The 16,474-nt window shown below is 34.3% G+C and overlaps 1 protein-coding gene across 1 annotated transcript in view; it reads left to right on the forward strand.

Moving 5' to 3' along the window:
- Positions 1-4,018, forward strand: part of LOC140437021 (uncharacterized) — a 29,321-nt gene extending 25,303 nt beyond the window's left edge. Inside the window, exon 7 of the mRNA XM_072526242.1 lies at positions 3,842-4,018. The gene's annotated coding sequence lies outside the window, so the exon portion shown is untranslated. The remainder of the gene's footprint in view (positions 1-3,841) is intronic.
- The last annotated feature ends 12,456 nt before the right edge of the window (positions 4,019-16,474 follow it).

A 16,474-nucleotide genomic window follows, 5' to 3' on the forward strand; every position in this document is an offset into this window, starting at 1 on the left:
AAATGAATGTATAGTTAATCAATTTTAGTTTAAATTGTGATTAAAGTAGAGACTAAATTACAAAATATACTATAATATTAATTTGTCATATTAAAATAATATGATATTCAGATGTTAAATTTAGATACTAAAATTGATATAAATTTATTGGATAAATCCAATTTCGCTGTCAATTTTATTATATACAAGTTTGTAACCGTGTAACAAATCAGTAAATGATTATGACCATTATATTGGTTGCAAAATTGGGGACCTCGCTCCAAATGGGGATTCTACATATTAAGATAAGGAACACTGTCCTGAATTGGGATATTGGGATATTGAGGCAGCAGCCTCTCCACATTGAGATCAGAGACCTATGGGAGTTCACATTGGGATGAGGAATTTCTGATATTGAGATTGCAAGGTCGGGCTAGAATTGGAACCTCCACATTAGGCCTCTAATTAAACGAACAAATGTACAAAGATGATCGAAGAAACGATAAGTACAAAAATAAAGAAGATAATTGTAATATAGCTTATCCAAATTATCTAAAGAATGGGTCTCTTTCAACGAATATAAGTTATGTTTTAGATCTTACTGCCCAACGGTACTTAGACGGCAAATAACCGTACTCTTTTTGTGGCTAAGATATTATCAAGGGTGGTTTAATATAAGTTTTAACGGGATTTTATGTTAATACAGAAAATTTGGAAGGCAGCCATAAACTGATATTGTGGAAAATGTTCGACGAGAAATGAGTGACTATACTGGGTGTTTTGCACATTTTAGCAAAATAAAACTTTAGATAATAAAACTAGAAACTTAGAGAAACTTAACGTGGCGGTTTTTAACGCGTTACAAAACCACACAACAGTACACAAAACCCGCAAAAAGTGTGCCTCTTGCTTAATGTAAAATGCATATTTTGAGATGTTTTCCGATTATTTGATTTATGAAGGAATTATGTACCAAACTTGACTTCACATGTCTGGAAGAAAAAAGAAGGAAAGAGAGAGAGACAGACAGACAAATATGTGACGCGGCTATCACTTATATATCAATTTATCATTTGACTTAAGATCGTGATAAAGGTCCAAAAACATGAATGTCAGAGGTAGAGCACGGACATCATCAAAGTTTCCATCCCTAACGGAATGATTGCTGTTCTTTTCTTAGAGCTCTTTTGATTGCGGTGAATCAATCCTCATTATTTTTCAATTTTCACATATTGTCGCGTGACTTGGGTTTCGCATAAATTTTTCTCAATTCTCCATTTTTACATAGCTCTCTACAGTTTTCCACTTTCATTATTTTGATGTGTAACCATTGAAATACCCCTTAGAAACGGCCGGTGCCAATGTGTAACCATTGAACGACCCATCAGAAACGTTGGGTGCCAATGGATAACAATATAATTACCTCCGAAAGTTGGGAGACAATGTAGAACAATAAAACGCACAACTTTCTTTGGGAGCCAATTACTGTCTCGTTTCTTTCTTTGGGAGCCTCGTTTTGCTCAGTCCCTCAGATGTGAGAACGTCTTATCTTATAAGTAAATCTGAACAATGAGTTTGGCTGAAACAAATAAACCAGGATATTAACTAATCATATTTATTGTACATAACAAGATATAAAATAAGTTTTAATAAGATATTAAAGCCTATAAGCTTTAGAAATATAAAATATGATACTTATGGCATTACTAGATAACTTGTTGGTTTCAAAGGATTTCAGAATGTAGTGGTTAATTGCTGATGTTGGCTTCACAGTCATGATAACTTGCTGAAGATGCCGGGATCGAGACCGTTTTATTTCTGAGCAGCATATGTGTGGTGCACCACAAGGCTTTTATAAAGTTTCACCCGGCAAGGGGAACAGGAAAATTAATTAGGCCAAAAAACTAAAAAAATTATCCTTGTGTTAGCCACTGCACGTGCAGTGGCTAACTGCCACTTTAAAATATTTCCTTGCCATATGAAAATTGAAATTAATTACAATATTAAATAGAAAATAGCAAATTGGCAAGGATAAAATGGATACAATTATTATTAAACAAATTAGTTAACTGATTGATGACGAATTATAAGTTTAAAATAAACATGTGCGGAACAGACTGAAGTCAAATAGGGGAAATATAACTGAAATAAATGAACATTGAAAATGAGAAATAAAGACTAAGTAGGATATTTAGTTGATTGAAGAATTGATACGATAAGAATTGGACGCCAACTATTTTTAGAATAAAAATAGTACAATAAAAGATAAAGTTAATAAATAAATAAAATCAAAAGAAATTGAAATAAAATAATTATTAATAGAAAAATAACAAACATGTGGCGTTTATAACGTTACAATGCCTCTAATAACATGGTCCTCTCATTTCTCTAAGGTCTTCCTATTTCTAGCTTCCATCTGGTAACATTCTTAATACGGGAGTCGGATTTTCATCTAAGTATCTATGCTTTGATGAAGCTGTGTCTACATGAAGCTACATAGCGTGTCTTATTTTGTGATTCATTATTTTTCTCAGTTTTCCATTTATTCGTAAAAATTTCGTCTCAAATATACTTAATATTTCTTTATCTGTGCTTTTAAGGCACGAAATAAAATAATTATTAATAGAAAAATAACAAACATGTGACGTTTATAATGTTACAATGCCTCTAATAACATGGTAGTCTCATTTCTCTAAGGTCTTCCTCTCAGTCTTCCTATTTCTAGCTTCCATCTGGTAACATTCTTAATACGGGAGTCGGATTTTCATCTAAGTATCTATGCTTTGATGAAGCTGACTATATATTTTCTGTACATAGCTTGTCTTATCTTGTGATTCATTATTTTTCTCAGTTTTCCATTTATTCGTAAAAATTTCGTCTCAAATATACTTAATATTTCTTTATCTGTGCTTTTAAGGCACGTTGTCTTGACTGAATGTGTGACTATTGGTGAAATTGCCACTTATATATTTTTTGCTTTGTCTTTTTTTTGCTCAGTTTCCTTTATTTAAGTAGTCTGTGGTATCTCTAGTAGCTTTTGTTACCTGCTAGTATACGCTCGTATTATTCTCTTCTCTCGTTTCTTCCGCTTATTATTAGTCCTAGATATTTGAAGTACTCAAGTTTTTCAAATATATAGTTTATTTTGTTATACTCTTTTTGAAACATTTTAGGTAATTTGTTTTTCTTTGTTTTAGTTCTAGCTCTCTTTGTTTCGGTTATGAATTATAATATAGGACTCCTGGACTCAAACGCTATATTGATGAGAGTGGATGAAAAGCAGTCAGTCACCTTACTAGTCGTTTATGGTGTTATGATTTTTGCTTGAGATCCTTTCATTATCATGTTAATTAATCTGATTATCTTTGCAAATAATGTACTGGTTTTCTCCGGTTGCATATCTCGGCCGTTTGTGTAATTTGGATGTTAGGATCTTATATGTCTTAATAAATATTGATATCATCCTACCGCCTTCCAGTTCTCATGCATTTCTCTTGTTTCCCATACTCCAACTATTAATTTGTGGATGTTCGTGAGTAATTTCGTACCTGGGTCTTTAATTAAATCATTACATATTCGTAGACCGGATGGTTTTTCTGCTTCATTTTCTCATAAGTTTTAATTTCCTTCATATGCTTCTTTCTCTCATTACCTCTAAAGCATGATATAAATAATAGAAAAACTAGAAAAGTTCTTCAATGTTAAAAAATTAATACATTCTAAGGATATCTTGATTTTTGAAAAACTACCAATTATTTAACGTTCTCAATAAATATGTGAAAATATCACCGAAATATATCAAACAGTATCTTCTTTAAGTCGTTTAAATGTATGTGTTACTGATGATTTTTTATTTTTTCAGGGATATAGAATTTGTGCAGGTTTGACTTAAATTAATCGTGTATGAATTTCTGAATTTTAAAAAAATATTTAGAAGAATATTTCTGTATAGTTGGCACATTTATTTGTGATTATAAGGATAATATACTTCTTCAATATTGTATTTTGATTATTTAAGTAAATATAATATTTCACATTAGTTGTTTTTATTTCCCTTATAGAAAAAAAAAAAGAATTTCGTTCTATGGAATTGTCGAAGGAGAAACATTTTCAGCCAAATTAAGAAAAGATGGATTATTGATAATTTAAAACCCACAGTAATACTACGATATAGAATAGAAAGTAGTGGTTTCTTTCTCCTTTAACTAGGAGACCTAGCACATATGGCCATCCATACGACCGGTCAGTTTAAACGTGGTCGTGTTACTACAAATATTTAACTCACCGATTGTAGTATGGCAGATGGGCGATATATAATCTATTATGTATATAAAAATGAATTCTTATTGTCCTATATCACGCCATAACTTGAGAACGACTACCGATTTCATTCAATTTTTAAGTTTTCTAAAACTGTGTAGAACAGGGGGAGCAACCTTTTTATCAGCGGGCCAATTTAAATTTTAAAATTTTTTATATAAAAATATACCTATTTTATATAAAGGAATTTTTGTGATACATGGTAGGCAGTAGGTAGGTATACAGCCAACTACAGTAATTCAGTTTCCTTGTGGATCATACAGCAATACTTATTAATAATTTACAAAACTTTATAATAAACATTAGAATAAAAAAATATAACATTTAAGAAAAGTAAAGTATTTCATGTACTTTTAATGCAAAATAAAAAGAAATAAGAAAAGAACAGAAAAACGAATTAACTTGATTAATGAGAAATTTGGCATTGTTTTTTCGATACAAGCTGTTCAATATCAGCAGGAATTGATGATATAGCCACACGTACGCAGCTTTCTAATCGTGCATCACTGTCTTGATCAGTGGTCATTTTGATTAATTTCATGGTTGAACATAATTTTTCGCAATTATACGTACTTCCGAGCATTTCCAACATCAATGAACAATCATTTACTTTGCATTTTTCGCCAAAAGTGGAAATTTGTCAGGGCTCGCATAAGTAAATTATACAACAATAAATTATATTCCACATATAAAACATTCGCAAAGTGTCGATTCAACAGTAGTGACGTAACCAGGATTTTATTTCGGGAAGTGTCCACTCGTTTTTAATATATTTTTTAGTAAGGAGTAGTTTTGTCAACGAAAAAACTACCACAGAAAAATAATGACAATACATTGGTCCTGAAAAAGTATTTTTGTAAGTATTATTAATGAATATGTAGGCTGTTGCGTTCTGCACATACGATGACCTCAATATAACAATTTTGGTCATCCTGAAGGGGGAGAGAAGATATTCTGTTCAATCTAGAACTCGCTGGTTTCCCCCTTTCAGATTGGGTATGTATATTCAAATAAAGAAAAGAAATGAAAACCAGTGGACTGTATAAAACTCTATTTTAAACAAGAAGGTGAAATTAAACATAAATACACATAACCCAATATACAACTATAAATAAGGAAGAATATATTACTTAAAAGAAGAAGAATATATGTAGTACAAACTTAAATATTAATCAATACGTAACGACACACAAAAAGAGAACCATAAACAAACCATAGATAGAAATAATATACAAAAAAGAAATAAAAATATGAATATATATGTCATATAAAAAAATTGATATTAAACGTGAAAGAGTGAAAAATATACGCACATATTATAATATACTTAATTCGTAATAAAATGAATAAACCTTGTTAATACAGTTACACAAAATGCAATCAAAAATATCATATATGAATTATATCAAACTCAACTCAAATTATATATTCAAATACAAATATTTAAACTCAATTCAAATTATAACCGGGAATGACATTACAAAAAATAAGAATAGAGTAAATACTACACAAAACAAAAGCAAAATGTCCAATTGACAACGTTTAATGTTCTGAATAAAGTTCAAAATCGCGACACAATATGTAATAATTGGGCACCAAATAAATGTACTTAGCCCATGCAGCAACAAAATTATGGTATTGTTCCTTACCCAATGAGAAGATGGCACTCCGGCCACCGCAAAAAATATGTCTTCACCGACGAATAACAGGAACCACAAAATTCCTAATGTAACTTTTCTGCATCAAAACGACTTCCTCGGTCAAAGGACCGATGCTAAGTGTCGTAAGGTACTTTTAACCCAAACGCACACACGTGTGTGGTTTGAGAGATAAAACTCGACTCTGATTGTGTAGATGCATCGCTTATCTCCAATACACATCTGTGTCATTTTGCAGATTGCCCGTCTCGTAGCATGTAGTTTTTAACCCAGATGCACCCTTATACATGAAATCTTGATAGACGGGGAGAATCAAAACTACCATAAAGTCTTAATATTTAATAAATGTTTATTAACAGTTGCGAAACTGCAACATAGGCATATGAAAAGCATTATTTGAAAAACAGTATTTGTAAGAAAAATAATTCTTTTAATTTTTTAAAAATTATAATAAATAAAAATTTATAAATTTTGTTTTTCATCATCAACGTCATTCTGGCTTTACAACCCTGCGTGGGTCCTAGTATCCTCAAGAATTCCTCTCCAGTCGTCCCTATCTATCGCCTTCCTCCGTCAAGCACGTATTCCCATATTTTTCATGTCTTCATCGATGTTATCAAGGAATCTTGTTCTGGGTCTTCCTCTTCTCTGGCCAATGGGTCTATCAAGGAGGGTTTTTTTAGCTGGGTCATTTTGTTCCATCTGCATTAAATGCCCTATCCACATACGACGTCCTATCTTAATATGTTTTACGATATCAGGTTCCTGGTATATTCTATAAAGTTCGAAATTGTGTCGTCTTCTCCACACTTCATTGTCATTCACTGCTCAATAGATTTGCCTTAGTACTTTTCTTTCGAAATATCCCAACATGTTTTCATTACTTTTTGTTAGAGCCCAAGTCTCTGAACCATATGTTAGGATTAGACGTATTATTGTTTTGTAGGGTTTTATTTTTGTATTTCTGGATATATGTATTTGTGGATTTAAGGAGGAGATTAAACCCAAAATAGCATCTCTTGTTTTCTACGTCGTTTTCTATAACAAGTGGTCGTAGGATTTGTGGTTGCGTGCTTATTTTCATTTACTTCGTTTTGTTGGTGTTTATTATTAAACCCATTTTTGTAGCTGATTCTTTTAATGCTACATACGCCTCGCGTACAGCGTTTTGCGTTCTCCCAGCAATATTGATATTATCAGCATAGTCAAGGATTTACACTGATTTATTATATATTGAACTGATTGACTTACGTATTAATTTTTCCAGAGCCAGATTGAACATTATACAGGAGAAAGGGTTTCCCTGGCGCAGCCCGTTATTTATTTTAAAAGGTTCAAACAGTTCCCCCTGAATTCGTACTCTACATGCAACTTTTTCAAGAGTTAGTTCTGTTAAATTTAACAACTGATTTGGTATTCCTAGCTCTTTCATTGCTTTGAACATTTCTCTTCTATTCACAGAGTCGTAGGCTGCTTTCATCATGGTGCTACAGCCCTTAGAGGGCCTCGACCTTCTCAAGCTTTCTACGCCATTCTATTCTGTCACTCGCTTGCATTTTCCAGTTGCTCGACTCCGATCTTCTCGGCATCTTGTGTTACCCCGTCCATTCACCTCAGCTTTGGTCTACCCCGTCTTCTCATTCCCACGGGTTGCGCTGTTAGAATCTTTTTTATCATGTTTGACTCAGAGGCCCGGGCTACATGTCCTGCCCACTGCAGGCGGTTTCGCTTAATTATAGTGGTAATATCTTTACCACCAAACGTATGCTTGTAGATATTCTGCAGTTCTTGATTCAATTCTAGACTTATTCTTTCACCGAGAGTTAATTTAATAGGATTTTTACAATTTAGTTAGGATTTTGAAACGATGCCACAAAGAATCAAAAAATTCAAGGACCTAATGATTTATACAAGTGCTTTCAAATAATATATTAATTTCTCCATGGTCCCATTTAAAAGTATCTATCTAAAAGTATCAAGACGCTATTAATAAAACTGAGGGTTAGTTTAGTTACCTAAAACTTTAGTAATTCAAGTTTTAAGGTTCAGAAAAGAGTTGTTTAGGTGGAACTTATTTTAATGTTGCATTTTAATTTGTATTGTATTATTATATTGAATTATGTCGCAGTGTATTGTATTGTATTTTTATATTAATAACAAAATAAACAATGAATTTTACTGCAGAGTATGTGTAAAAAAATTTTTTTGCATTCAACTCCTTTCATACATATATGAAAATAAAAATATATATTTTCATCAAAATATTGATTCAAGGTCAAATGTTGTTCATATACAGCAAACGATGCACCATATACCTATATACCTAATTCTGTTTCTCTTTCTGCTCTCTCTTACCTATAGCATTACATATGTAATGGTTGTGCAGATTGACTACCATATAAATTTGTAACGGCGAACGCGTGTATAGAAGTATAACTTCTACCGGCAGTCCCACCGGACTGCCACACCCGTTTTTAAATTTATATGAAACAATAACGAGTAAATATTTATCTCTTTCGAGATTAATTGCAAACATCTGTTGCAATCTGGCAACTGCTGATTTGACGATTGCCAAATGTATCCCCTAATCGATGCCCCTAACCTATCAAAGGGTAATTGCCACAACAAATGTGTAATGATTAACTGCAATTAAGTAGTCTTTACACTACATGATTTTATCATATGACAATATCATATGAGATTTGTTATGATTCCTCATTTCTATGATGTTTTAAAAAATCGTGTTTACACTGCATGATAAGATATGACTTATGATATGAGTGACAATGAGTGATGTTTTATTGATTTTTCTTTTTGTTTATGGTCATAGAGATATTAGACACACTATAGGTATCAACTATTAGATTTTTAAACTGGCTTCCCGACTTTTAATAATAATACGCCGGCAACAACTGCGTACAGCATACAGCAGTAAGAAGAAAAAGATCAGATGCCTTTGGGCTTGTAGATGGCTCTTACGAAGAAACGTGGATAGGGTAAGTATATCAAATTTAGTGTTGATATTATAATATAATAGTCTCCCATTTTATACCGCTTCGCGGCTTTGGGAGTATAGCAGGGTAGTCTGCTATATCTAGGGCCTACGGTATACAAGGAAGGTAACATGGCCAGTGCTACGCTTCAACCGCCTATTATTACCCCTGGTTTTACCCAAGGTACTCATTTTATTCAGGCTGAGTCGACCTGGGGCCTATAGACATTTTTTAAAAATGTCTAGTTGTTCTTGCCGGCGGTAGGATTCGAACTCCGGACCACCGACATGCGAGGCAAGCATCCTACCGCTTGCGCTACGCAGGCCCTTTGTTGATATTATACGAAATTAAAAATAATGGAATATCCTATGAATTTGACAATCGCAAGTTAATAGTGAGGTTAAAAGTTTCAAAAGTTTGAGATTATTTGGTCTCTTTGCAACTTGTTGAAACATTAATGCATACTTTTTCAATAAGTCAGCGCAGCCAGATTAACCTAAAATTTCAAATTAGTGCGCACGGAATGTCATTCTGATCGTTTGCTAATTGTCGACATACTCGACATTGTCGACATTGGCAACAACTTTAAATCACTCGACATCGACATGATTGTCGACAATCGAATTGTCGACATGACATTATCGACACCGCCCATCCCTGATTGGAAGTCGGAAAACGGCGGAGAACGTTATAAACCGACAAGTAGTAGTAGTAGTAACAGCAACTTCACAAGTGTGACTACTTATATGTTTTTGAAATTCAGTTTTAAACTCCATCACTAACTGGATACGGAACTACAGTTCGATGCTTAAAGCTGGGAAAAAACTGAGTAATAATGATGAGAATTTATTAGAGTTGCCACCAATAGTGATTTGACCGAATACCGAATATTCGGCTAAGCTCTTGGCCGAAGCGCCAAGTATTCCGCAAAAGATGTGTGCAGTTCGTGCGTGACAGGTTATGACTTGTCTCAATGCGGTGCTTACGATAGTTGTTGTACTATCGTAACAAATATAGCTGTTTGTTTACCAAAATGACATCATTGAATAAAAAATCACCTATTTGGAAATATTATAAGATTTTTAGTGATACTAATAAACTGACTGTATGTTTGCCATGTTCAAGATACTGGCAGTTCTAGGCACGTCTAGAAAACAGTTAATTCTGAAGAAAATAACTGAAAGAAAATTACTGTGAGAAATTAATGACCCCAAATAAATAAAATATTATTTAATCGATGAGATGCCTTAAGGCAACAACCGCTTTCACTTGTTGAACGAACTAGCTTTAAAAGGCTTATGGAAAGGGCAATGCCTCAATATAAAATACACTGGCTTCACATTAGTGAAGACACACGCGAGTTCTTAATGAGCATTGCTAAGCTTTGTGCCCTCCAATTTTTAAAACTGGCAGGACCTTGGTCTACCTGGCCTTTCGGCTATACGACCGTTAACGAATCCACTGCCCCTACGAGTCCGACACCAAAATGAAGGTGCCACGCCACGTACGCCAGGCACGTTTCGTGGGGCTCAACCTTCCCCGTAGTACCTGTGTTGCGATTACCTCACCTACCCGTTATCCCCTCCCACAGGCGGATAGGTGATGCAGGCAGAGGAATTTCCACCTCGCACGTAGACAGGTCGCCGCCGAGGATCTCTCCTCTACCACTCTTAAATCTTCTGGCAGTTACGTGCCGGGACACCAACACCACGCTTGACGCAAGGCCAAGAGAGGTGTGTACGGGCCCAGCTCGTTCTACCTCGCCTGGTTCTCTTGGAATGAGAGTAGAGAGTGGTCCCACGAGAGTCTCGTCTCGGATAGTAGGAGGAGTGTAGACCGGTGACCGTGACGCCTAAGCGTCCGTGTGCGTTTCTACAAACCCGACACCTCAAGCGACGGCTTTCCACGTCTCAATTCCTACCCATTAGTCGCCTCTTACGACAGGCAGGGCCTTCTGACCTCGGCCGTATTCTTATCTCCGCGAGCCGAACGGAGAGTTCTTAATGAGCAGTGGTAAAATTCGAAAAAATGGTAAAAGCTCCACTCTCTCTGAATTCGCAGAGCTGATATATTCATATAAAATGTGCGAATACGGCAAGTTATAATAAATCATCAACCGCAAGAAGTAATTTATAACCTTTTAAATAAAAAAAAAAAAATAAAGCCGAAAACGTGTTGCTGATTTAATTTGTAAAGATTTAATCTTTTACACATTTCGCATAGACCAGAGGATAGAAAACGATATTATTATATCGTTTTCGTTCACGGCCGCCAAAGCAGGTGGCGCCACTGTACGCTAACCACTGTAATGGTGAAGTTTTAGGAGACATTTGTTGGACTTTCCGAGTTTGAATTTTTATCAACCCAAGTGTCTGATAAGGCTGGGATAGGCCGAAATGATTCATAACACTTTATTGATACCGATTCGAGCACGGGAAGTTTAAAGAATTTGTCCTCCTAGGTCATATTATATATATATATATATATATATATATATATATATATATATATATATATATATATATATATATATATATATAGTTATCAATAAAGAATGAAAAAGTACAATCTTTATTTTTCCGAAGTGAAACTTGGATAATCGGTTGGGCTAGCCGTGTGAAGGTCAATTACCGATAAAACCTATTTGCATTCAGTTACACTAAAAAATATAATTGGAGTGAGGCAAAAGCAGACAGGTCTTTGAAAACCCGTTTGTAAGAGGCAGAAGCTTATAATTGTTGGTGCTGAAAATGGTTTTGTGAAAGGTTCCCTACTTAAGGTGGAAATCACAAACAAAAAATCGAGACTATCGCGACAAAATGGATTCTATAAGCAGTGGTTGATAGAAAAATTACTTGTAAATTTACCACCCAATATGTTGACAACACATCATATTACAATAAACAATCGGGTAAAGCTGCATTATAGTAGTAAAAAAGTAGGCATGAAAACACGGTTAAGAGATAGAAATATTTTATTTGATGATAACATACTCCCACCTTACCTTCTTTTTTTCATGGAGGTCGTCTATTTTAAACCGGTTATACTGCAGTCAATTGGCTTATTGTGCATCTTATTCCTTCATGATAAGTATTCCAGGGTTCTGGAACCTTATACCAGCTCATACAGATCTAGTGGATGAGTCTCTCTCTCTCCAATTCTGACCTCCCCAATCCTGAGGGAGTGTAGTGGTCATTGTGATGTCGTGTATTGTGCTCTTCCAAAGATCTCTCTCGTCATTTCTTTTAACTCATGCATAGGTCTTTTGCATATGCTTGTAATTTGATCGATCCATCTTGTTGGAGATCTTCCTCGTGATCTTCAGTCTTCTATCTTTCCTTGGATAATAAGTCTTTCCATTTTTTATGTGCCTGATCTCATAACATGTTCAAAGTATTTTAATTGTTGGAGATGTACTTTGCTGGATAGCCGTTTGCTGACTTTTAGCTCATTTAAAATTGAAATATTAGTCCTGTGGTCGGTCCACGGAATTCGTAACATTCTTCTCTAACAGAACAATTCAGTGGCGTCTATCTTTCTTCGTTCCGCTTGTTGTAGGGTCCAAGATTCACATCCGTATGTCAGTATTGGGGATATTAAGCAGTTGATCAACCTCATTTTTAGAGTTCGTGAAATTTGAGAGTCCTTCCATATTTTGGCCATCTTTAGTAAGGCGATTTTTGACAGATAACATCTACGTTTTATTTCTTCCTATAGTGACCCTGTGTTTGTGATCAATGATCCCAGATATAAATATGAGCTCAGAACCTCAAATCGGCCAATCGTGGTTATGTGTGGATGATTGTTATGTAGTCTATCCACTATCATGATCTTTATTTTTGATATGTATAACTGCAAACCAAATATTTGACTTTCGTTTTCAACCAGTCGTATAATATCAATTAACCCTTATTGACTATTTGCAAGAAGGGTTGTGTCGTCTGCAAAATGTAGGTTGTTTATTTTTCGGCCATTTATTGAGATACCTTTTTCCCATCCATCAAGCGCTCTTCTCATAATATGCTTCCCATATAAATTAAATAATTGTGAAGACAATATACATCCTTATCTGAAACCTTTTACTGGGTGGAATTCGTTTGAGAGTGTGTCAAGCACTTTAACTGACTATGATTAACTAATGAACCTCGATTCTTCGTCTACTCTATTTATATCATAACACATATGATGAATTGACTCGTTCACTAGGCCAGATATTATTGAAATTGCTTAGCCTGCAAGGTTGCACTTTGCTTCAAGAATGTATTTAAATAGCATGTTATACAACACGTGCTCTAGTTTCTAATTCTATTAATAAAAATGGATAAACAATTTACGTAATTTATAATAAGTATTCTTTCGACTTTTTTTATGAATCTTTAATATCTTAATATCTCACCACATAGGGTTCCGCAAATTCCTCATTTCGGTACTCCAGTTCTGTGTTGTAAGTAGGTTCCCCTTCCAGCAACTCTTAAGTGTTTTACTCATTGTAACAGGATATCCTCTTTATTGCTAAGCAAGTTGCCTTATTCTTTTTCTCTGTGTAAGTATTCCGTATTTAGTCCTTTGACTTCGATTTTTGTTTGTGTTAGCGCCGCTCAAATTAACTAAATAACATGTCAAAAAAGAAAACACCATGGTTTATAAAGGAAGTGACGAAAAACGAAGAAATAAATATTGAGAAGGAAGAGGTAAAGGAAGAATTAAGGAAATTAAAAAAAAAACAGAAAATCACCAGGAGAGGATAGAATAGCTAACAAACTTTAAAGTACGGAGGACCAGATCTGACCAAACAATTATTAAAACTAATTCAAAAAATAATACAATAAAACAGAATTTCTCAAGAATAGAGATCAAGCATCCTAATACCTCTCTTTAAAAAGGGAGACAAATCGGACCCGGAAAATTACAGAGGAATTAATTTATTAAACACAACACTAAAATTAACAACCAACGTTATAACAAATAAACTGAATGAAATTATAACATTAGCAGAAAACAACATGGTTTTAGGTCAAGAAGATCATGCGCCGACGCTACATTTATAATGAAGCAAGTGCCAGAGAAATCATTAGAATACAACAAACCGGCATATCTATGTTTCGTGGACCTTGAGAGATCATTAGACCGGGTCAAATAAAAGGACGATATCCACTTATTGTACGCAAGAGAGATATCTCTAGTAATAATCAAAACGATCGAAAATATCTACCAAAGCAACACAATAAAAATAAAAGTAGAAGACGAACTAACTGACCCTATTGAAAGTGGCAATGGGATAAGACGGGGAGATTCCCTGAGTCCCCTATTGTTCAACCTGATTATGGATGAAATAATAAAAAAAGTAAGAACTAAAAAAGGATACCAAATGAAAGAAAACCAACTTAAAATAATCTGCTATACAGACGACGCAATAGTACTCTTACAAAGTGAAGACGATTTACAACGTATGCTACACCAATTCAATATAACCGTCAGAAAATTTAACATGTTAATTTACCGAAAAAAGACAAAATGCATGGTTACAACAGCAAATGTACCAAGATGTAAATTGATACAATTGATAAATTGAACAAGTGATATAGTGTAAATATCTAGGCTTTACATTATCTAGCTACCGAAAGCTCGAAACTGAAGTGGAGAATCAAGTGAATAGAGCAAATAGAGCCGCAGGCTGCCTGAATGAAACAATATGGAGAAATAAAAATATCGGGAAAGAAATGAAAGGCAGAATTTACAAAACAGTCATCAGACCAACAACGACCAACACGACCTGACACAGAGAGGACCAAATTGATGGTAAGAGACTATGGTGGAGCTAGAAGTACAGATATACGACGTAGATGCAAGGTGGAGAACATCAAGAACTGGGTAAGAAATAGAAGAGTAGAATGGAACGATCATATAACCCGAATGACAACAAATAGAGTCAGCGTCGGTTTAACCAGGGGTCTTTTCGGTGCTGTAGCACCGGGCGGTAGAAGGTTTCAGGGCAGTACGCGCGAAGCGCCTGCTTTTCGGAAATTATAAGGTTACGGTAACACAAAATTTGCATACAAATCCACGTGATATAATAATAATAATTTTTTTTGTGTTTGATCATTAACTTTGAAACTTAACAATTTATAAATAAATTATTATTATTAACATCGACGTATATGGTTTATGCACGGTGTTCAGTTTATATGTTATCTAAATGTCAGATAATGCACAAACATGCCGCCGTAAAATTATATCATTTTACAGCGTTTAAGAAGAATGTGCGAACACCGCAAAATAGCCCAAGTTTGGATTGGCGAGCGGCGGATTGAATTGCGGAAAGATAAAAGTTTGGATATTTTATACATCCTGTCTGACGAGCGCCGTAGCGATGAGTATTATAAGAGGTTTGTCTTACATTTGAAACTGTGTAGGTAATTATAATTTAATAATTTGTGAATAAAACATTAATATAATAAATATTCAATAGAAAAATATAAAAGGGCGGAAACAATCTGGATCTTTCTGGCGTAAAAGGAAACAAGAAAAGCAGGAAAGGCAAAATAAAATTTTGAAATGTATACCCAAAATGACAACATTTTTTACAACGGATGGAAATCAAGAAGACGACACTACAAATATTTCCCAACCTGGTCCTAGTTCTACTAATGATAAATGTATTCACATGCGACCACATGAACCTATTTTGGAGACTTCAGAATCAGTGCCAGAGCACTTAGTTTAGTATCACCTGTTTCAAAAGTATTAGAAGATGAAGCAACCACCAGTAACACGGGTAAGGCATATTTAAATCTTTTGTGACGAGGCTAAAATGCAAAAAGATAACGGTATCTTTACAAATGGTAATTCAAACAGGACAATCACAAACAATTTTTTTTTGTTTCTTTTCAGAGCCAAAACAGGATTTACTTAATTTTAAAGATCCAGCACTTTGGCAAGATTTTCACAATTATGCAGAAATGATTCTAGAAAAATGGGTCGAACGGAATCTTACAGATATAGACTTTTCAATGTCAAAGAAATTTCAGCGAACAAAACAGATGCCAGTAAGCAAATATTTTATAAAAAACTGATTAATGGAGAAGTGGTTCGCCGCGATTGGGCAATTTACTCCGAGATCACTGGCAATATATTTTGTCTGTATTGTGTCTTATTTGAAAAAAAAAAACAACCGATTTAAAACAGAATTTTCATTATGGAATAAATGTAAGGAAAGATTTGACGAACATGAAAAATCCAATGATGATATAGATAATATGAAAATTTACACCACTCGCTTATTAAAACAAGGAAGAGTCGATGTAGAACTCGAAAAGGAAATTAGCACTGCGAAAGAATTATTGGGTTAAAGTACTAGAAAGAATCATAACTATAGTTCGTCCCAAACCCTTCTTTCAGTGCGTCATAGTTGATCGAATTCTCTCTAACACATTAAGCTAGAAGTGACAGAGAAAAACGTGAGTCTGTGATTATTATACATAGAACTTAGAAAATTATTTATCGTAAAGCTAATTCTACTTACGG

This window comes from Diabrotica undecimpunctata, chromosome 3 (assembly GCF_040954645.1).
Source record: "Diabrotica undecimpunctata isolate CICGRU chromosome 3, icDiaUnde3, whole genome shotgun sequence".
Classification (NCBI taxonomy): domain Eukaryota; kingdom Metazoa; phylum Arthropoda; class Insecta; order Coleoptera; family Chrysomelidae; genus Diabrotica; species Diabrotica undecimpunctata.